The following is a 22,225-nucleotide window of genomic DNA, read 5'->3' as shown; positions in this document are numbered from 1 at the left end:
GTAAGGTTCTTCAAATAACCCCCCTTCAAAAAACTGGTTTTGCTTTGTCATTATTTTGTGTAGATTGATGAGAAGATGAAAAAATGATGATTTTTAGAATAAGGCTGTAACGTAACAAAATGTGGAAAAAGTGAAGGGGTCTGAATACTATCCGAATGCACTGTATAAGAAAAATCAGGAAAGTATTTCCATCATAGTGTAAGAAAAATGTTTAAACCCCTAGAGTCGATTTCCGCGGCAAACGAAAATCTAATCTAATATACTAAATATATTTGTAATTTAAAAACAAATCCCTTTCAAAATCTTAAACTAGAGTTATCTGTTTGTTTTTTTGACTATCTGTTGAATTGTTTTAAGAAGGCCATAGCAAGGATCATTAGGCTATTTGATTTGGAATTTTAAGAAGTAATTGAAAAATCTATACAATTATTTGATGAAACATTGAATTTGTCCTTACTGTCATTAACTGGTACGGAGGAACCTTCAGAGGAGTCTAATGAGGCGGTGGATGTCCTAGAGCAAAACAACCAGGATGTACGTGTTCGTGAGAGACTTACCTTTCCACATATTAGTGTGTAGCCCAAACTGTTCGGATGCTACAGACAGAAGTTGGCAGATCGGATGTACTGACTTCAGACAAGTCCTGCATGTGTGGGGGTCGTAAAGCAAAACAGAGAACACCATTGTGTTCATGAGAGTCCCATCTTTTCATAGAGGGGTCAATATTATTTAGGCCAAACCGTTCTGACGCTATAGATTCTATTTTCTCGATGTCTGACAAACACAGCTCTAGCTCTACCACCTTTCACCACAGATGCAGAAGTACGACATCAATGGATTGAGAGCCATACAATGCAACAACCAAAAACAGTTTTCTCTATTTCAAACTGACGGATTGTGATGGGGATTGTTTTATTATGCTAATTAGATGTCCACGGGGCCACAGGGAATTCACTCTAGGGGGTAAAATCTTGCACTATGATTTTTTACATTCAAAGCAACTGGGAAAAACCCATGTCAGGCATTAATGTCACCTTAGCTTGCAACATAACATCTGAGTGATAGGAAGCACGAGCACCAATCAGCCTACACCATGGTGCACACACCCGTCATCACTATGAATACTAGAGTAGACGTGTCAACACATGATTGCTGTCTGACCGCACACAAATACGATTTGCTCAATAGTAACTTACTGTTGGGACAGTCAGTATTCCAAAACTGATTTGAAAACAAAACTGATTTGAGAATTAAGGCCTGAAGTGTGAACAACGATTCACAAAACCTCCTCAATCAATCATAGACTGTGTATGGCTATTAGGTCCTGACAAACACAATCATTTGCATAGGTGTAATGACCTGCTGCACCTGTTCGTGACTCACAGGTGTTCAAGCTGGGACTAATAGACCTGACTTGTGTTCAGGACACACCACATGAAAAACGGGTTAAAAAAACTAAGATGATCATTGTTATTGGATAAGGATAGAAAGTACCTCCTCCATTTCCATCAGTTTTGCCCCTGTTATGTTGTGTCTGTTATGTATGACTCAGCATTCAGTTCTTGATGGACACAGACTTTCCAGGAGACAGAAGAGCTTCAAGGTTTGAAATTGTTATTTTTCCTCTTCAAAATCAGAATTGTTGTTGTAGAAGAAGTATTAAGTTCACTTCTGAGGTTTTCCCTTTAGTTTTCAGTACTGGAATTCAACAATGTTTCATAGCAGAAAAAAATTGATATGGCATAATTTATAAATTTTTGTCATGAAAATCTTACAGGAATTTGAGGAAACACCTTAAAAGGCTATTTAAATGTGCTGGTTATTGTATGATTGATAGTTAATTTAATGCATTTTATCCCTCTCTCTTTCTCTCTCTCTCTCTCTCTCTCTCTCTCTCTCTCTCTCTCTCTCTCTCTCTGTCTCTCTCTCTTTCACTCACTCTCATTCGCTCTCTTTCTTCCTTCCACAGTGATGTTGGGACATCAAAGCTGGTACTTCCAAACTGAGCTTTGTAAAAAACCTATTTCAACCAGTCCTCTGTCCTCTCTGGCTGTGTGGAATACGCTTCCTCTATCAGCACTGCAATGCTGTCAACCTCATCCTCAATCGTCCCACGTCCTGTGGCTGAAGCGAGTGGACGATGGCCTCAGAGATCTTCTCTCTCAACCTGGCTGTATCTGAGATCCTCTACTTGCCTGTGTTCTGTCTTCTTCGTTGTCTACATACACCTCCCTATTCCCTCTCTCCTAGTCTCTCCTCTGGTCGGACCCTGTTCCAGTGCTGTATATGTTTTGAACACTACCTGGCGGTGGTCCATCCTGTGGTCTTCCTGAAGTACAAACTCCTCAGATACAAGGTGGCATGTCCTGGGTTAGTCTGGTTGGTTCTGGGTTAGTCTGGTTGGTTGTAATCATGTTCTGTCAAAGAGCCTAAATGTTATATATTATGCGCCTGTGGGTGAAATAGTGGTCTTATTTTAATTTATGTTATTCTGCTGCCTCTGTTTTCAGGGGCCGCCCATGCATGGCACAAGAAATCAGGTGAGAAGCACTTTTTTTTTAGAACAGTTCAATGCACAACCATTGGACATGGGGAGGAGAGGAGACAACAGAGAATGGTACCACACCAGACACAAACATACAATTTTGCTGTATTCCCAAAAACCATATTGAACCATCAGAAGTCTCCCTCCTGCATCGTGGTCTGTCTTTTGTTCCAATTAATGACTTTCAGAAATGTTTCAGAAATATCAGATTACGGGAGTGATGGTTTGACTTCCCTTCCTGTAGATTTTGTTTTGTTCATTTTTATTATTGAGATCTAGGTCTCATTTGCAAATGTGCCTGGGAATAATACAGAAATGTAAACACAAAAATATATTCTATTAACAATCAAATAAAACAAACACATGTATCAATGTAAAAATCCCTTGACTTTCTCCTAACTGACCCAGAGACAACAACACATTGGAGATTATTCCACATGACAGGGTCCTGGTAGGAAAAGGTAGATTTACACAACTCTGTGGATACACGTGGAGTCTCCATCATTAACGAACCCTGTCATTGTTGTAATCAGAGTTTCTATATTTCAACAATGATGTTAGTAAATTGGTAGTTTTTTGAGTAAGGCTTTATAAACAAAAACAGAATAATGAAGTGACCTACAGTTGAAGTCGGAAGTTTACATACACCTTAGTCAAAAACATTTAAACTCAGTTTTTCACAAATCCTGACATTTAATCCTAGTAAAAATGACCTGTCTCAGTCTTAGTTCAGTTAGTGTCACAACTTTATTTTAAGAATGTGACATGTCAGAATAATAGTAGAGAGAATTAATTATTTCAGCTTTTATTTCTTTCATCACATTCCCAGTGGTCAGAAGTTTACATACACTCAATTAGTATTTTGTAGCATTGCCTTTAAATTGTTTAACTTGGGTCAAAACGGTTTGGGTAGCCCTCCCCAAGCTTCCCACAATAAGTTGGGTGAATGTTGGCCCATTCCTCCTGACAGCTGGTGTAAATGAGTCGGGTTTGTAGGCCTCCTTGCTTGCACACGCTTTTTCAGTTCTGCCCACACGTTTTCTGTAGGCTTGAGGTCAGGGCATTGTGATGGCCACTCAAATATCTTGACTTTGTTGTCCATTTTGCCACAACTTTGGAAGTATGCTTGGGGTTATTTTCCATTTGGAAGACCCATTTGCGAACCAAGCTTTAACTTCCTGACTGATGTCTTGATATGTTGCTTTAATATATCCACATAATTTTCCTTTCCTCATGATGCCATCTATTTTGTGAAGTGCTCCAGTCGCTCCTGCAGCAAAGCACCCCACAACATGATGCTGCCACCTCCGTGCTTCACAGTTGGGATGGTGTTCTTCGGCTTGCAAGCCTCCCCTTTTTCCTCCAAACATAATGATTCAATCATTATGGACAAACAGTTCAATTTTTGTTTCATCAGACCAGAGGACATTCATCCAAAAAGTATGATCTTTGTCCCCATGTGCATAGTCTGGCTTTTTTATGGAGGTTTTGGAGCAGTGGCTTCTTCTTTGCTGAGCAAATCAAATCAAATCAAATTTTATTTGTCACATACACATGGTTAGCAGATGTTAATGCGAGTGTAGCGAAATGCTTGTGCTTCTAGTTCCGACAATGCAGTAATAACAAGTAATCTAACTAACAATTCCAAAACTACTGTCTTGTACACAGTGTAAGGGGATAAAGAATATGTACATAAGGATATATGAATGAGTGATGGTACAGAGCAGCATAGGCAAGATACAGTAGATGGTATCGGGTACAGTATGTACAAATGAGATGAGTATGTAAACAAAGTGGCATAGTATAGTATAAAGTGGCTAGTGATACATGTATTACATAAGGATACCGTCGATGATATAGAGTACAGTATATACGTATGCATATGAGATGAATAATGTAGGGTAAGTAACATTTATATAAGGTAGCATTGTTTAAAGTGGCTAGTGATATATTTACATCATTTCCCATCAATTCCCATTATTAAAGTGGCTGGAGTTGAGTCAGTGTCAGTGTGTTGGCAGCAGCCACTCAGTGTTAGTGGTGGCTGTTTAACAGTCTGATGGCCTTGAGATAGAAGCTGTTTTTCAGTCTCTCGGTCCCAGCTTTGATGCACCTGTACTGACCTCGCCTTCTGGATGATAGCGGGGTGAACAGGCAGTGGCTCGGGTGGTTGATGTCCTTGATGATCTTTATGGCCTTCCTGTGACATCGGGTGGTGTAGGTGTCCTGGAGGGCAGGTAGTTTGCCCCCGGTGATGCGTTGTGCAGACCTCACTACCCTCTGGAGAGCCTTACGGTTGAGGGCGGTGCAGTTGCCATACCAGGCGGTGATACAGCCCGCCAGGATGCTCTCGATTGTGCATCTGTAGAAGTTTGTGAGTGCTTTTGGTGACAAGCCGAATTTCTTCAGCCTCCTGAGGTTGAAGAGGCGCTGCTGCGCCTTCTTCACGATGCTGTCTGTGTGAGTGGACCAATTCAGTTTGTCTGTGATGTGTATGCCGAGGAACTTAAAACTTGCTACCCTCTCCACTACTGTTCCATCGATGTGGATAGGGGGGTGTTCCCTCTGCTGTTTCCTGAAGTCCACAATCATCTCCTTAGTTTTGTTGACGTTGAGTGTGAGGTTGTTTTCCTGACACCACACTCCGAGGGCCCTCACCTCCTCCCTGTAGGCCGTCTCATCGTTGTTGGTAATCAAGCCTACCACTGTTGTGTCGTCCGCAAACTTGATGATTGAGTTGGAGGCGTGCGTGGCCACGCAGTCGTGGGTGAACAGGGAGTACAGGAGAGGGCTCAGAACGCAACCTTGTGGGGCCCCAGTGTTGAGGATCAGCGGGGAGGAGATGTTGTTGCCTACCCTCACCACCTGGGGGCGGCCCGTCAGGAAGTCCAGTACCCAGTTGCACAGGGCGGGGTCGAGACCCAGGGTCTCGAGCTTGATGACGAGCTTGGAGGGTACTATGGTGTTGAATGCCGAGCTGTAGTCGATGAACAGCATTCTCACATAGGTATTCCTCTTGTCCAGATGGGTTAGGGCAGTGTGCAGTGTGGTTGAGATTGCATCGTCTGTGGACCTATTTGGGCGGTAAGCAAATTGGAGTGGGTCTAGGGTGTCAGGTAGGGTGGAGGTGATATGGTCCTTGACTAGTCTCTCAAAGCACTTCATGATGACGGATGTGAGTGCTACGGGGCGGTAGTCATTTAGCTCAGTTACCTTAGCTTTCTTGGGAACAGGAACAATGGTGGCCCTCTTGAAGCATGTGGGAACAGCAGACTGGTATAGGGATTGATTGAATATGTCCGTAAACACACCGGCCAGCTGGTCTGCGCATGCTCTGAGGGCGCGGCTGGGGATGCCATCTGGGCCTGCAGCCTTGCGAGGGTTAACACGTTTAAATGTCTTACTCACCTCGGCTGCAGTGAAGGAGAGACCGCATGTTTTCGTTGCAGGCCGTGTCAGTGGCACTGTATTGTCCTCAAAGCGGGCAAAAAAGTAATTTAGTCTGCCTGGGAGCAAGACATCCTGGTCCGTGACTGGGCTGGGTTTCTTCCTGTAGTCCGTGATTGACTGTAGACCCTGCCACATGCCTCTTGTGTCTGAGCCGTTGAATTGAGATTCTACTTTGTCTCTGTACTGGCGCTTAGCTTGTTTGATAGCCTTGCGGAGGGAATAGCTGCACTGTTTGTATTCGGTCATGTTACCAGACACCTTGCCCTGATTAAAAGCAGTGGTTCGCGCTTTCAGTTTCACACGAATGCTGCCATCAACCCACGGTTTCTGGTTAGGGAATGTTTTAATCGTTGCTATGGGAACGACATCTTCAACGCACGTTCTAATGAACTCGCACACCGAATCAGCGTATTCGTCAATGTTGTTATCTGACGCAATACGAAACATCTCCCAGTCCACGTGATGGAAGCAGTCTTGGAGTGTGGAGTCAGCTTGGTCGGACCAGCGTTGGACAGACCTCAGCGTGGGAGCCTCTTGTTTTAGTTTCTGTCTGTAGGCAGGGATCAACAAAATGGAGTCGTGGTCAGCTTTTCCGAAAGGGGGGCGGGGCAGGGCCTTATATGCGTCGCGGAAGTTAGAGTAACAATGGTCCAAGGTCTTTCCTCCCCTGGTTGCGCAATCGATATGCTGATAAAATTTGGGGAGTCTTGTTTTCAGATTAGCCTTGTTAAAATCCCCAGCTACAATGAATGCAGCCTCCGGATAAATTGTTTCCAGTTGTTTCCAGCAGCCTTTCAGGTTATGTCGATATAGGACTCGTTTTACTGTGGATATAGATACTTTTGTAACTGTTTCCTCCAGCATCTTCACAGGGTCCTTGTTGTTCTGGGACTGATCTTGTCATGTATTGTCATGTTGTGTCTTTCTGTCCTTTCCTTTCACCCTGTCTCCCTCTGCTGGTCGTATTAGGTTACCTTTTCTCCCCCGCTTTCCCCCAGCTGTTCCTTGTCTCCTCTTGACTACCTCGTCACCCCTTCTCCCACCTGTTCCCCTTTTCCCTCTGATTAGTCCCCTATATCTCTCTCTGTTTTTGTTCCTGTCCTTGTCGGATTCTTGTTTGTTGTGTTTCATGCCTGAGCCAGACTATCGTCATGTTTGCTGTAACCTTGTCCTGTCCTGTCGGAATCTGCCGGTCTATCTGAGCCTACCTATGTTTGGTTATTAAAGAAGCTCTGTTTAAGTTAGTTCGCTTTTGGGTCCTCATTCACTCACCGTAACAGAAGAATCCGACCAAGAATGGACCCAGCGACTTCGGATCCTCTCCACTCAGCCGTCGAGATCCAGGGAGCGATGCTAGGCAGACACGAGCAGGAATTGTCTGCTGCTCGACATGCCGTTGAGACCCTGGCCACCCAAGTCTCCAACCTCACAGAACAGGTTCACCATCTCCGCCTCGATCCACCGGCCACTTCCAGGGCTTTCGAATCTCCGGAGCCCAGAATCAATAACCCGCCGTGTTACTCTGGGGAGCCCACTGAATGCCGCTCGTTCCTCACCCAGTGTGATATTGTGTTTTCTCTCCAGCCCAACACTTACTCCAGGAGCACTGCTCGTGTCGCCTACGTCATATCTCTCCTTATTGGACGGGCTCGTGAGTGGGGCACGGCAATCTGGGAGGCAAGGGCTGAGTGTACTAACCAGTATCAGGACTTTAAGGAGGAGATGATACGGGTTTTTGATCGATCTGTTTTTGGGGAGGAGGCTTCCAGGGTCCTGTCTTCCCTATGTCAAGGTAATCGATCCATAACAGACTACTCTATTGAGTTTCGCACTCTTGCTGCCTCCAGTGGCTGGAACGAGCCGGCTTTGCTCGCTCGTTTTCTGGAGGGTCTCCGCGCAGAGGTAAAGGATGAGATTCTCTCCCGGGAGGTCCCTTCCAGCGTGGATTCCCTGATTGAACTCGCTATTCGCATTGAGCGACGGGTTGATCTTCGTCACCGAGCTCGTGGAAAGGAGCTCGCGCTCTCCGTTGCCCCCCTCTCCGCATCACTACCATCTTCCTCTGCCGGCTCGGGAGCTGAGCCTATGCAGCTGGGAGGTATCCGCATCTCGACTAAGGAGAGGGAACGGAGAATCACCAACCGCCTCTGTCTCTATTGCGGTTCTGCTGGTCATTTTGTCACTTCATGTCCAGTAAAAGCCAGAGCTCATCAGTAAGCGGAGGGCTACTGGTGAGCGCTACTACTCCTGTCTCTCCTTCAAGATCCTGCACTACCTTGTCGGTCCATCTACGCTGGACCGGTTCGTCAGCTTCCTGCAGTGCCTTAATAGACTCTGGGGCGGAGGGCTGTTTTATGGACGAGACCTGGGCTCGGGAACATGACATTCCTCTCAGACAGTTAAGGGAGTCCACGGCCTTGTTCGCCCTGGATGGTAGTCCTCTCCCCAGGATTCAGCGTGAGACGCTACCTTTAACCCTCACTGTTTCTGGTAATCATAGCGAAACCATTTCTTTTTTGATTTTTCGTTCACCTTTTACACCTGTTGTTTTGGGCCATCCCTGGCTAGTTTGTCATAATCCTTCCATTAATTGGTCTAGTAATTCTATCCTCTCCTGGAACGTCTCTTGTCATGTGAAATGTTTAATGTCTGCTATCCCTCCTGTTTCCTCTGTCTCTTCTTCACAGGAGGAGCCTGGTGATTTGACAGGGGTGCCGGAGGAATATCACGATCTGCGTACGGTGTTCAGTCGGTCCAGGGCCACCTCTCTTCCTCCACACCGGTCGTATGATTGTAGTATTGATCTCCTTCCGGGAACCACTCCCCCCCGGGGTAGACTATACTCTCTGTCGGCTCCCGAACGTAAGGCTCTCGAAGATTATTTGTCTGTAGCTCTTGACGCCGGTACCATAGTCCCCTCCTCCTCTCCCGCCGGAGCGGGGGTTTTTTTTGTCAAGAAGAAGGACGGGTCTCTGCGCCCCTGCATAGATTATCGAGGGCTGAATGACATAACAGTGAAGAATCGTTATCCGCTTCCTCTTATGTCTTCAGCCTTCGAGATCCTGCAGGGAGCCAGGTTTTTCACTAAGTTGGACCTTCGTAACGCTTACCATCTCGTGCGCATCAGGGAGGGGGACGAGTGGAAGACGGCGTTTAACACTCCGTTAGGGCACTTTGAATACCGGGTTCTTCCTTTCGGCCTCGCTAACGCTCCAGCTGTCTTTCAGGCATTAGTCAATGATGTCCTGAGAGACATGCTGAACATCTTTGTTTTCGTTTACCTTGACGATATCCTGATTTTTTCACCGTCACTCCAGATTCATGTTCAGCACGTTCGACGTGTCCTCCAGCGCCTTTTAGAGAATTGTCTTTTTGTGAAGGCTGAGAAGTGCACTTTTCATGCCTCCTCCGTCACATTTCTCGGTTCTGTTATTTCCGCTGAAGGCATTAAGATGGATCCCGCTAAGGTCCAAGCTGTCATTGATTGGCCCGCCCCTAAGTCACGCGTCGAGCTGCAGCGCTTTCTCGGCTTCGCGAACTTCTATCGTCGTTTCATCCGTAATTTCGGTCAGGTGGCAGCTCCTCTCACAGCCCTTACTTCTGTCAAGACGTGCTTTAAGTGGTCCGTTTCCGCCCAGGGAGCTTTTGATCTCCTCAAGAATCGTTTTACATCCGCTCCTATCCTTGTTACACCTGACGTCTCTAGACAGTTCGTTGTCGAGGTTGACGCGTCAGAGGTGGGCGTGGGAGCCATTCTTTCTCAGCGCTCCCTCTCTGACGACAAGGTCCACCCATGCGCGTATTTTTCTCATCGCCTGTCGCCGTCGGAACGTAACTATGATGTGGGAAACCGCGAACTGCTCGCCATCCGGTTAGCCCTAGGCGAATGGCGACAGTGGTTGGAGGGGGCGACCGTTCCTTTTGTCGTTTGGACTGACCATAGGAACCTTGAGTACATCCGTTCTGCCAAACGACTTAATGCGCGTCAGGCGCGTTGGGCGCTGTTTTTCGCTCGTTTCGAGTTTGTGATTTCTTATCGTCCGGGCTCTAAGAACACCAAGCCTGATGCTTTATCTCGTCTCTTCAGTTCTTCAGTAGCCTCCACTGACCCCGAGGGGATTCTCCCTGAGGGGCGTGTTGTCGGGTTGACTGTCTGGGGAATTGAGAGGCAGGTAAAGCAAGCGCTCACTCACACTCCGTCGCCGCGCGCTTGTCCTAGGAACCTTCTTTTCGTTCCCGTTCCTACTCGTCTGGCCGTTCTTCAGTGGGCTCACTCTGCCAAGTTAGCCGGCCACCCTGGCGTTCGGGGTACGCTTGCTTCCATTCGCCAGCGTTTTTGGTGGCCCACCCGGGAACATGACACGCGTCGTTTCGTGGCTGCTTGTTCGGTCTGCGCGCAGACTAAGTCCGGTAACTCCCCTCCTGCCGGCCGTCTCAGGCCGCTTCCCATTCCCTCTCGACCGTGGTCTCACATCGCCTTAGATTTTGTCACCGGACTGCCTTCGTCAGCGGGGAAGACTGTTATTCTTACGGTTGTCGATAGGTTCTCTAAGGCGGCTCATTTCATTCCCCTTGCTAAGCTTCCTTCTGCTAAAGAGACGGCACAAATCATCATCGAGAATGTTTTCAGAATTCATGGCCTTCCGTCAGACGTCGTTTCGGACAGAGGTCCGCAATTCACGTCTCAATTTTGGAGGGAGTTTTGCCGTTTGATTGGGGCTTCCGTCAGTCTCTCTTCCGGCTTTCACCCCCAGTCTAACGGTCAAGCAGAACGGGCCAATCAGACTATTGGTCGCATCTTACGCAGTCTTTCTTTTCGCAACCCTGCGTCTTGGTCAGAACAGCTCCCCTGGGCAGAATACGCCCACAACTCGCTTCCTTCGTCTGCGACCGGGCTATCTCCTTTTCAGAGTAGCCTCGGGTACCAGCCTCCGCTGTTCTCATCTCAGTTCGCCGAGTCCAGCGTCCCCTCCGCTCAGGCTTTTGTCCAACGTTGCGAGCGCACCTGGAAGAGGGTCAGGTCTGCACTTTGCCGTTATAGGACGCAGACTGTGAGGGCTGCTAATAAGCGTAGAACTAAGAGTCCTAGATATTGTCGCGGTCAGAGAGTTTGGCTCTCCACTCAGAACCTTCCCCTTAAGACGGCTTCCCCCCCCCCCCCCATCCTTGTCGAGGGCGCACCCATCTACAGGGTCCGCAGGATTTTGGACATGCGTCCTCGGGGCCGTGGTCACCAGTACCTCGTTGATTGGGAGGGGTACGGTCCTGAGGAGAGGAGTTGGGTTCCCTCTCGGGACGTGCTGGACCGTGCGCTGATCGAGGATTTCCTCCGTTGCCGCCAGGTTTCCTCCTCGAGTGCGCCAGGAGGCGCTCGGTGAGTGGGGGGGTACTGTCATGTATTGTCATGTTGTGTCTTTCTGTCCTTTCCTTTCACCCTGTCTCCCTCTGCTGGTCGTATTAGGTTACCTTTTCTCCCCCGCTTTCCCCCAGCTGTTCCTTGTCTCCTCTTGACTACCTCGTCACCCCTTCTCCCACCTGTTCCCCTTTTCCCTCTGATTAGTCCCCTATATCTCTCTCTGTTTTTGTTCCTGTCCTTGTCGGATTCTTGTTTGTTGTGTTTCATGCCTGAGCCAGACTATCGTCATGTTTGCTGTAACCTTGTCCTGTCCTGTCGGAATCTGCCGGTCTATCTGAGCCTACCTATGTTTGGTTATTAAAGAAGCTCTGTTTAAGTTAGTTCGCTTTTGGGTCCTCATTCACTCACCGTAACATCTGTACTTTTCGCACCAAAGTACGTTCATCTCTAGGAGACAGAACGCCTCTCCTTCCTGAGCGGTATGATGGCTGCATGGTCCCATGGTGTTTAACTTGCGTACTATTGTTTGTACAGATGAACGTGGTACCTTCAGGCGTTTGGAAATTGCTCCCAAGGATGAACCAGACTTGTGGAGGTCTACAATTTTTTTCTGATGTCTTGACTGATTTCTTTTGATTTTCCCATTATGTCAAGCAAAGAGGCACTGAGTTTGAAGGTAGGCCTTGAAATACAGCCAAAGATACACCTCCAATTGACTCAAATTGTGTCAATTAGTCTATCAGAAGCTTCTAAAGCCATGACATAATTTTCTGGAATTTTCCAAGCTATTTAGAGGCTCAGTCAATTTAGTGTATGTAAACTTCTGACCCACTGGATTTGTGATACAGTGAATTATAAGTGAAATAGTCTGTCTGTAAACAATTGTTGGAAAAATTACTTGTATTATGCACAAAGTAGATGTCCTAACCGACTTGCCAAAACTATAGTTTGTTCACAAGAAATTTGTGGAGTCGTTGAATAACGAGTTTGAATGACTCCAACATAAGTGGATGTAAACTTCTGACTTCAACTGTACGTGTTTATAGCGAGGTCCAACCAGCTTGATGATAAAGGATGCAGTGGTGAGTGTCTGTCAGATGTTTGACCTTGAAGTGCACTATTATAAATGGTGTCCAAGGGCTTCATAACCCTGTTAGCTGCATTCATGTATATAATATCACCATCATCTTTAACAGGAATGAATGAAGACTGAATGATCTGTTTTCTACTATTTAATGAAATGCAAGCCCTATTCCTACAGGAGAAGCCCAACTTAACTCTTAATTTCTTGACTAACTCGTCAACATCCTTTTTAAAACATACCTTTTCATCAATCCAGATGACCAGATATTTATAGGCGGCGACACGATCAATAAGGGCACCATCTGACGTGCTTATGCACAAATCATCAGTTACATTATTACATGATTAGGAAAATATCATGTACTTGGATTTACCAGCGTCTTGTACCAACTTCAGGTCAACTAAGGCTTTCCACAAGGTAGTAAAAGCAGACTGAAGAGTCCGAGCCTGAGCTGCCGTAGGGGCAGTAGCATATACAACAGTGTCAACAGTGTTAATATTGGGTCTGCAGGTTATGTACACAGAGAGTGTAAACCAGCCAAATAGCTTCTCAAATTGTCCATATTTTGAAAGAAAATTGTGATATAGGCCGGGACTTAAACAAATTGCGCTTGTAGACAATGCAGCTTTTAAAGGTAATGGGACCACGTTCGTGGAGATTGTATTCAAGGGAAATGCTGCACATGTCGGGTCATTAAATGTCAAGGGTAGTAAAGTATTGATTGAAGTGTGTCATTCTGTTTAAACTTTATAATGTACTTGTTGTAAATAGACCTAGTGTCATTCTTTTTAAACTTTATAGTGTACTTGTTGTAAATAGACCTAGTGTCATTCTGTTTAAACTTTATAGTGTACTTGTTGTAAATAGACCTAGTGTCATTCTGTTTAAACTTTAGCATGACATTTTATTGGCAGAGAGACCGGCAATTTAGCTGGTTAATACCGAAATAGACTGGCGCCAAACGTTTGCATGTGTTTCTCTTGAAATGATGAATGATAATTTTGCTTGAAAGTTACTATGAAGATATTGTTGGGTTGATGAGATTAAATACATCCTTAATTATGATCTCCCTGTCAGTCTGTCTTCTTTAAAGAGGACAATTAAAGAATATGTCTTTATATTTCTAATAAATAATAACAATAACTATAATAACAAATACAATTACATATATATTATATTTTTCCATTAAATCAATGGTCAGTTCCAGCTATAATGGTGTCATGACATTTACATTGAATTCTTCTGCCTTGACCACCATGTTGTGTAACTAGGGCCTGGAGTTTATCCTGACTTTTTGACCTGACCTGGTTTGGAGAAACTCGGAGCCCTATCCATCCATCCATAACACATTCTACACAGCACAGCATATTCTCTTCAACCATGCTAAATGTCACTTAGTGTTGTCATAACCAGTGGAAAACATTTGCATGTCAGGTGTGGTCCATGAAGTGAGGGGATGGGCAGCATCAGTTTACAGACCGGTGAAATACAGGTGTCTGAGTGGGGGTGGCTGAGGGTGATGGACAGCATCAGTTTACAGACCGGTGAAATACAGGTGTCTGAGTGGGAGTGGCTGAGGGTGATGGACAGCATCAGTTTACAGACCGGTGAAATACAGGTGTCTGAGTGGGAGTGGCTGAGGGTGATGGACAGCATCAGTTTACAGACCGGTGAAATACAGGTGTCTGAGTGGGAGTGGCTGAGGGTGATGGACAGCATCAGTTTACAGACCGGTGAAATACAGGTGTCTGAGTGGGGGTGGCTGAGGGTGATGGACAGCATCAGTTTACAGACCGGTGAAATACAGGTGTCTGAGTGGGAGTGGCTGAGGGTGATGGACAGCATCAGTTTACAGACCGGTGAAATACAGGTGTCTGAGTGGGGGTGGCTGAGGGTGATGGACAGCATCAGTTTACAGACCGGTGAAATACAGGTGTCTGAGTGGGAGTGGCTGAGGGTGATGGACAGCATCAGTTTACAGACCGCTGAAATACAGGTGTCTGAGTGGGAGTGGCTGAGGGTGATGGACAGCATCAGTTTACAGACCGGTGAAATACAGGTGTCTGAGTGGGAGTGGCTGAGGGTGATGGACAGCATCAGTTTACAGACCGGTGAAATACAGGTGTCTGAGTGGGAGTGGCTGAGGGTGATGGACAGCATCAGTTTACAGACCGGTGAAATACAGGTGTCTGAGTGGGAGTGGCTGAGGGTGATGGACAGCATCAGTTTACAGACCGGTGAAATACAGGTGTCTGAGTGGGAGTGGCTGAGGGTGATGGACAGCATCAGTTTACAGACCGGTGAAATACAGGTGTCTGAGTGGGGGTGGCTGAGGGTGATGGACAGCATCAGTTTACAGACCGGTGAAATACAGGTGTCTGAGTGGGGGTGGCTGAGGGTGATGGACAGCATCAGTTTACAGACCGGTGAAATACAGGTGTCTGAGTGGGAGTGGCTGAGGGTGATGGACAGCATCAGTTTACAGACCGGTGAAATACAGGTGTCTGAGTGGGGGTGGCTGAGGGTGATGGACAGCATCAGTTTACAGACCGGTGAAATACAGGTGTCTGAGTGGGAGTGGCTGAGGGTGATGGACAGCATCAGTTTACAGACCAGTGAAATACAGGTGTCTGAGTGGGGGTGGCTGAGGGTGATGGACAGCATCAGTTTACAGACCGGTGAAATACAGGTGTCTGAGTGGGAGTGGCTGAGGGTGATGGACAGCATCAGTTTACAGACCGGTGAAATACAGGTGTCTGAGTGGGAGTGGCTGAGGGTGATGGACAGCATCAGTTTACAGACCGGTGAAATACAGGTGTCTGAGTGGGAGTGGCTGAGGGTGTGGTTGTAGGTGAAGGAGGGAGGGAGGGCAGGAGGGAGCAAAAGAGAGAGAGAGAGAGACACACACGTGTTCTCTCTGTTTGGAGGGAGTTTAAGGATAAGTTATGGTTCAAGTTCTCATTCTGAATGGTTGTGAGAGTTGAAGTTTGAGATAGGGTTCAAATAAAAAATAGAAAACCAGTGTCCCCGACTGATCACGAGTCATGTGATTACGCTCATAACCCCCAACCAAAGCGTACTTGTTGGTAATTGTTGCCCCTAGTGGCCGGTTTAAAAGGCATTTCCCGACATCCTCAAGACATGGATAGACATCCAATCCCCCTGTGGACACTGGACTGCATCGGGTGTATCAGGTGTCTCTGAGGAAGAGGTGACGGAATCGTTCCAAGAATATATTTTCTTTCGGGTTATGTAGATTTGTAAAAATGTATAATTTCTTTCACCTCATTAGAACATTCCGAAATATGGAACACACTTTTTTTCGAATCTCAAGAGAAAAATGACTTTTAACGGTGACAATTAAAGTAATAGGGTTGACCGTTGAATGCACGCTTAAAAAATATATATTTACTTGTTATTTTCCTACAATCTGACATTCCTCGTCAGAGCTCTGGTCGACTTCTAAAATGGCAACCTATACCCTATATTTATTTATTTTATTTTAGTTCAACTTTATTTAACTAGGGCTCTAGTCAAAAGTAGTGCACTTTATAAGGAATAGGGTACCATTGTAGATACACTGTGGTCTACATCAGCAGGTTGAGATGACACGACAAGCAGGTGTGGCAGGGCAGGGCAGAGATTTGGATATTTAGTGTGAGGTCATCAGTTCCAGCACCTGTGACAGACACAACACACCACACCTCAGAGGACAGAGACGCTGAATCAATAGGCTACAGGTGAGTTAAATAGTTTCATTTGTATTTTTAAATTATAGTTTTTAATTTAGAATTGAATTTATCTCAAATGATATCGATTGATGTAGCTTGTGAGCAAAACTATTGTAATATTAGCAATTTATACAAATATATCGACATATTTTGATATTTCGTCATGTTTACAAAGTGATAATCTCTATTGATTATATGATCTACAAAGGATTGTAAGAGAGTATCTTTATTAATTTAGCTTCATTAGGTTTTGTGTGTGTTTCATTGTGATTTTGGCATAGCTGCACACCTAGTTGATGGTACTCAGTGTTTTTAATACATTTTTCATCCAATGTAAAAAATAATCTGTCATTACCAGAATAATACTGTATCAACACCCTTGGGTACAGAATGTATGTGCATATATAAGATGAGTAAAGACTGCAATTACAGACAGATAAATAGTTTACATGATCATGTTGCTTGTAAAAATGTCCTCCTCTGTTTCTGTACCTCTCTCTCTCCCTTTCTATCCCTCCCTTTCCCTCTCTCTTCCTCTTTGTTTCCCTCCTTCCCCACATTTTGGTGTGCTTTCTTGTGGTTCTAACTAGGCTGCACACCTAGTTGACAGGATTCAGCGTTTCACATATGTTTTTCAAACAGGGTAAAAAAGAAGTGTCTTTACCAAACACCCTATTAGACTGGTAACATAATTATTATATGTGCATATATAATATGAATAAAGACTGGTATTATAGCGAGAGAAATACTTTGCATGAACCTGTTGTTTATATAACAATCCTCCTCTCCCTCGATCTCTCTTCTCTCTCCACATCTCCCTCCCGCTCACTCCCTCCATCTCTCTCTCTCTCTCTTTAGCTCTTTCCTTTACAGATCTCAAGAACTTTCACACATTACAGTTACATACATCGTTGAGATGAACTTAACTAAAGTCAATGATACGTTCACATCTCCTCCTGCCTCGCTCATTGATCCGGAAGAAAAGGCTTTCCTTGTGGCATACTTATTCCCCTTTGTTACTGCTTCCTTTTCAATCAACATCGTCCTGGGTCTCCCCACCAATATCTACATCCTGTGGCTAATATTGACTGGAGCAGGAGGGACAATGTCCTCAGAGTTCTTCGCTCTCAACCTGACCCTGTCTGAGATCATCTTCAGCCTCTTTAATGCCTTCAGCATGGCTGAACTCTACACCCAGTCTGATTTTATCGCAAAAGTTGCTATTTTTTCCTATGGGTTTGTTTTCACTGGCCGTCCCCTGTTCCTGTCCTGTATCTGTGTGGAGCGCTACCTGGCGGTGGTCCACCCTGTGGTCTTCCTGAAGTACAAACCCCTGAGATACAGGGTGGGGTGTTGTAGTGTTGTCTGGCTGATGGTTCTTGTGTCCTGCTGTTTATCTTTGTCTGCTAACTATTTACCAGTTTTCTTCTACTCTATATTTGCCCAATCACTGATCTATTTTTCTCTGATGTCATTCTGCTGTCTCTCAGTTCTCTGGGCTCTGAAACGTCCAGGGCCAGGGGATGGGGACAGGGAGGGGACAAACAGCATTAAGATGAAGGCCTTTAAGATCATTTTGATTATCCTTGTGTATGCTACTATGTCTCAACTCCCACTGGCATTGATGGCACAGACTAAAAGTTACATTCCCAACATAGACTTTTTTATAGGCATGTCTATTTGTTTGTGCATTGTTATAATCTCTGGGTTTGTGCAGCCCCTCCTCTACCTCCACAGGGTTGGGAAACTACCCTGCATCAGAAGTCTCTAAGACATGAAGTAAAATCTCTTCAACCATTAGTGCTTTAGAAAATGTACAATATGTCATTATATTTCTGTCTCATGTTTTTTTTTTATTATTAAATTGTGATTGTTTTCCAATGCATGATGTTTGAATCTATTTCCAACGTAATCAGTAGACTAGAAAGTGATGGTTTGATTCCCCGCCCTGTTGATTTTGTTTGGTAATATTGGGTCTGCAGTTTATATACCCACATAATGTGTAAACCAGCCTAAGCACTTGTCAAATCTTCCATTTTTAGCAAGAAAATGTGGATATATAGGCCGGGATTCAATCCAATCGCATTTATAGACAATGCAGCTTTTAAAGTCAACGGTACTGCGTTCGCGGACATGAGATTGAAAGTAAATGCTGCATGTCGGCTCAATTTGAAATGACCTTAAAATATCAAGTGTGATATAGCTCGGTTTTGTTTTGAATCCCGGATATAATGTACTTGTTTGTAAATAGACCTGGTTTCATTCTATTTCAACTTTAGTGTGATATTTTATTGGAAGAGAGACAGACAATTCTGCTGGCTATTGCAGAAACAGACTGGCACCAAACATTTACATGTGTTTTCTCTTGAAATGATAGATGATGGTGCTTGAAAGTTACAATGTAGATATTGTTGGGGATGATCTGATTCAATAAATAATTATTATGGAGCTCCCTGTCTGTCTGTCTTCTTTAACAATGATACATAAAGGATATGTCTGTATATTTATATAAAAAATAACTAATTATAATATCAAACAAGGTAACAGTAAACTTGTTATCCCCCACGAATGATGCAGCGCCCCCAATTAGTGACAACAATTCAAGATCAAACGAGACAGGATATCCTTGTTAAAAATGTTTGATTTCAGTTGATTACTATATCGTCCCCCTTGGTGTAACGGATCTCGTCCTCCTCTTCTGAGGAGGAGTAGCGAGAAGGATCGGAGGACCAATGCGCAGCGTGGTAAGTGTCCATAATGTTTAATCAAAACACAACAGACCACTGGAACAAAACAATAAATGTGAATAAATGAAACAGTCCCAAAAACCCCAACTTAAAAGTGAAACCAGGCTACCTAAGTATGATTCTCAATCAGGGACAACGATTGACAGCTGCCTCTGATTGAGAACCATACTAGGCCGAACACAGAAATCCCAGATTATAGAAAAACGAACATAGACAACCCACCCAAATCACGCCCTGACCATACTAAAACAAAGACATAACAAAGGAACTAAGGTCAGAACGTGACACTTGGGCCTATCAGTTTAAGTAAAAGACGGATCTCTATAGCAAGACGCATCTTTTAGCCAGTTTTCATAGAAATCGCGCCAGTGCTGACTAAGATATCGCGTGTGACTGACTGGCGGATGGAATGTGACCGATCCATAGTTTCCTCCCTGATTTAATTGTGGGGGACAATACAATAATCATATTTCAATATATTTATCCTTGAAATCAGTGGGCAGTTCCAGCTGTAATGCACTAATCACCATATTGTGTAACTAGGTCCTGGAGATTTCCTGGCCTTTTGACTTGACCTGGTCTGGAAAAACTCTGGGCCCTATCCATCCATAACACATTCTACACAGCACGGGATATTCTCTTCAACCATACTGAACATCACTTAGTGTTGTCATAACCAGTGGAAAACATTCTACACAGCTCAACATATTCTCTTCAACCACACTAAACATCACTTAGTGTTGTCATAACCAGTGGAAAACATTCTACACAGCTCAGCATATTCTCTTCACCCATACTAAACATCACTTAGTGTTGTCATAACCAGTGGAAAACATTCTACACAGCTCAACATATTCTCTTCACCCATACTAAACATCACTTAGTGTTGTCATAACCAGTGGAAAACATTCTACACAGCTCAACATATTCTCTTCACCCATACTAAACATCACTTAGTGTTGTCATAACCAGTGGAAAACATTCTACACTGCACGGGATATTCTCTTCAACCACACTAAACATCACTTAGTGTTGTCATAACCAGTGGAAAACGTTCTACACAGCACAGCATATTCTCTTCAACCATACTAAACATCACTTAGTGTTGTCATAACCAGTGGAAAACATTCTACACAGCACGGGATATTCTCTTCAACCATACTGAACATCACTTAGTGTTGTCATAACCAGTGGAAAACATTCTACACAGCACAGCATATTCTCTTCAACCACACTAAACATCACTTAGTGTTGTCTTAAACCAGTGGAAAACATTCTACACAGCTCAACATATTCTCTTCAACCATACTTAACATCACTTAGTGTTGTCATAACCAGTGGAAAACATTCTACACAGCACAGCATATTCTCTTCAACCATACTAAACATCACTTAGTGTTGTCATAACCAGTGGAAAACATTCTACACAGCTCAACATATTCTCTTCAACCACACTAAATATCACTTAGTGTTGTCATAACCAGTGGAAAACATTCTACACAGCTCAACATATTCTCTTCAACCACACTAAACATCACTTAGTGTTGTCATAACCAGTGGAAAACATTCTACACAGCACAGCATATTCTCTTCAACCATACTAAACATCACTTAGTGTTGTCATAACCAGTGGAAAACATTCTACACAGCTCAACATATTCTCTTCACCCATACTAAACATCACTTAGTGTTGTCATAACCAGTGGAAAACATTCTACACAGCTCAACATATTCTCTTCAACCATACTAAACATCACTTAGTGTTGTCATAACCAGTGGAAAACATTTGCATGTCAGGTGTGGTCCATTAAGTGAGGTGATGGGTGGCATCAGTTTACGAACAGGAGAAACACAGGTTACTTGGTGAGGGTGCATGAAGGTGTAGCTGTTGGGGATGGAGGGAGGGAGGGAGGGAGGGATGTGTCCTCTGGTTGGCCAATAAAATGACCTTATTGGATGCAGAAGTTTCACCTTTACCTCCATGTTTTTATCATGCCCAGACTCAGTCATTCCAATCCAGTACTCATCATCATAGCAGCAAACTAGAACACAATAACTCTGCCAGGAACCAGCAGCTTCCATCACTTCGTTACACTCTTCAAAAGCCTCATAGGTGCAAAGAGAGTTTGCAGTGACACAGATGATGCCATTAAGTTTGAATTGGTCCTCGGGAAACCCATAGATCTGATTTTGATCTGATTTTCTATTGTCTAGTTTGCTGCTATGATGATGAGTGCTGGATTGGAAATGCCGATGCTAATTTGAACTATTCACTCTGCATTTATAAATGATTATCATTTGAAGGTTCAGCCTTGAATTAACATTGAGTGGGGGTTCTTCACACCTTTTTCAACTAATAGTAGGAACAGCACCAGAACATGGTAATATTAGGTTGTATGATGGCACATAAACTTCAATGACTGATTTCTCTGAACAGGGGAAAATAACCATCACCAAATTCAGAGGATGCATGAAATACTGTGAAGACACAATACTACTAGCCACAGCTTTGTACTACTTGTCAGACATAGAGAATTAATCAGGTATACTGGCCGTTGGGGTGGGCTTGGTGTGGGGTTTTGGGGGTTCCGTGGGTTGCTTTTTAATTTGGATTCCTCACATTTTAATCATTGTTAAGAAGAGGTTTGGTCCAAATCTAATGTAGTTTATTGAATATTATAGGTATCCTATAAATGTAAATGGACAATTTGGGTGCAATCAATTCACTTAATTTGTCTTTCAACAAAACAATGTTGCAGGAATGCTTATCTTATCTGTTTATAACTACAGCAACTACAGTGCTGTGAACAAGTCTTTGCCACCATCCTGATTTCTTATTTCTTGCACATTTGTCACACTTAAATGTTTCAGATCATCAAACTAAATGAAATATTACACAAAGATAACCCAAAATGCAGTTTTTAATTGATAATTGTATTTATTAAGGGAAAAAAGTGATGTAGGCCAAAATAACTCAAAAAGCAAGACATCATGCCGCGATCCAAAGAAATTCAGGAACAAGATGAGAAACAAAGTAATTGACATCTATCAGTCTGGAAAGGGTTACAAAGCCATTTCTAAAGCGTTGGGACTCCAGCGAACCACGGTGAGAGACATTATCCCAAATGGAGAAAGTGTTGAACAGTGGTGAACCTTCTCAGGAGTGGCACTTGGGTTCTGCAGCAGGACAATGATCCAACACACACCAGCAAGTCCTCCTCTGTAAACTGGTCATCTCTGTATACCCGTCACAAGACCCACTGGTTGATGGTTATTTATAAAACCCTCTTATGCCTCACTCCCCCCTATGTG

Source organism: Oncorhynchus mykiss, chromosome 19 (assembly GCF_013265735.2).
Source record: "Oncorhynchus mykiss isolate Arlee chromosome 19, USDA_OmykA_1.1, whole genome shotgun sequence".
NCBI lineage: Eukaryota > Metazoa > Chordata > Actinopteri > Salmoniformes > Salmonidae > Oncorhynchus > Oncorhynchus mykiss.
Note: the sequence above shows the minus strand (reverse complement) of the source record.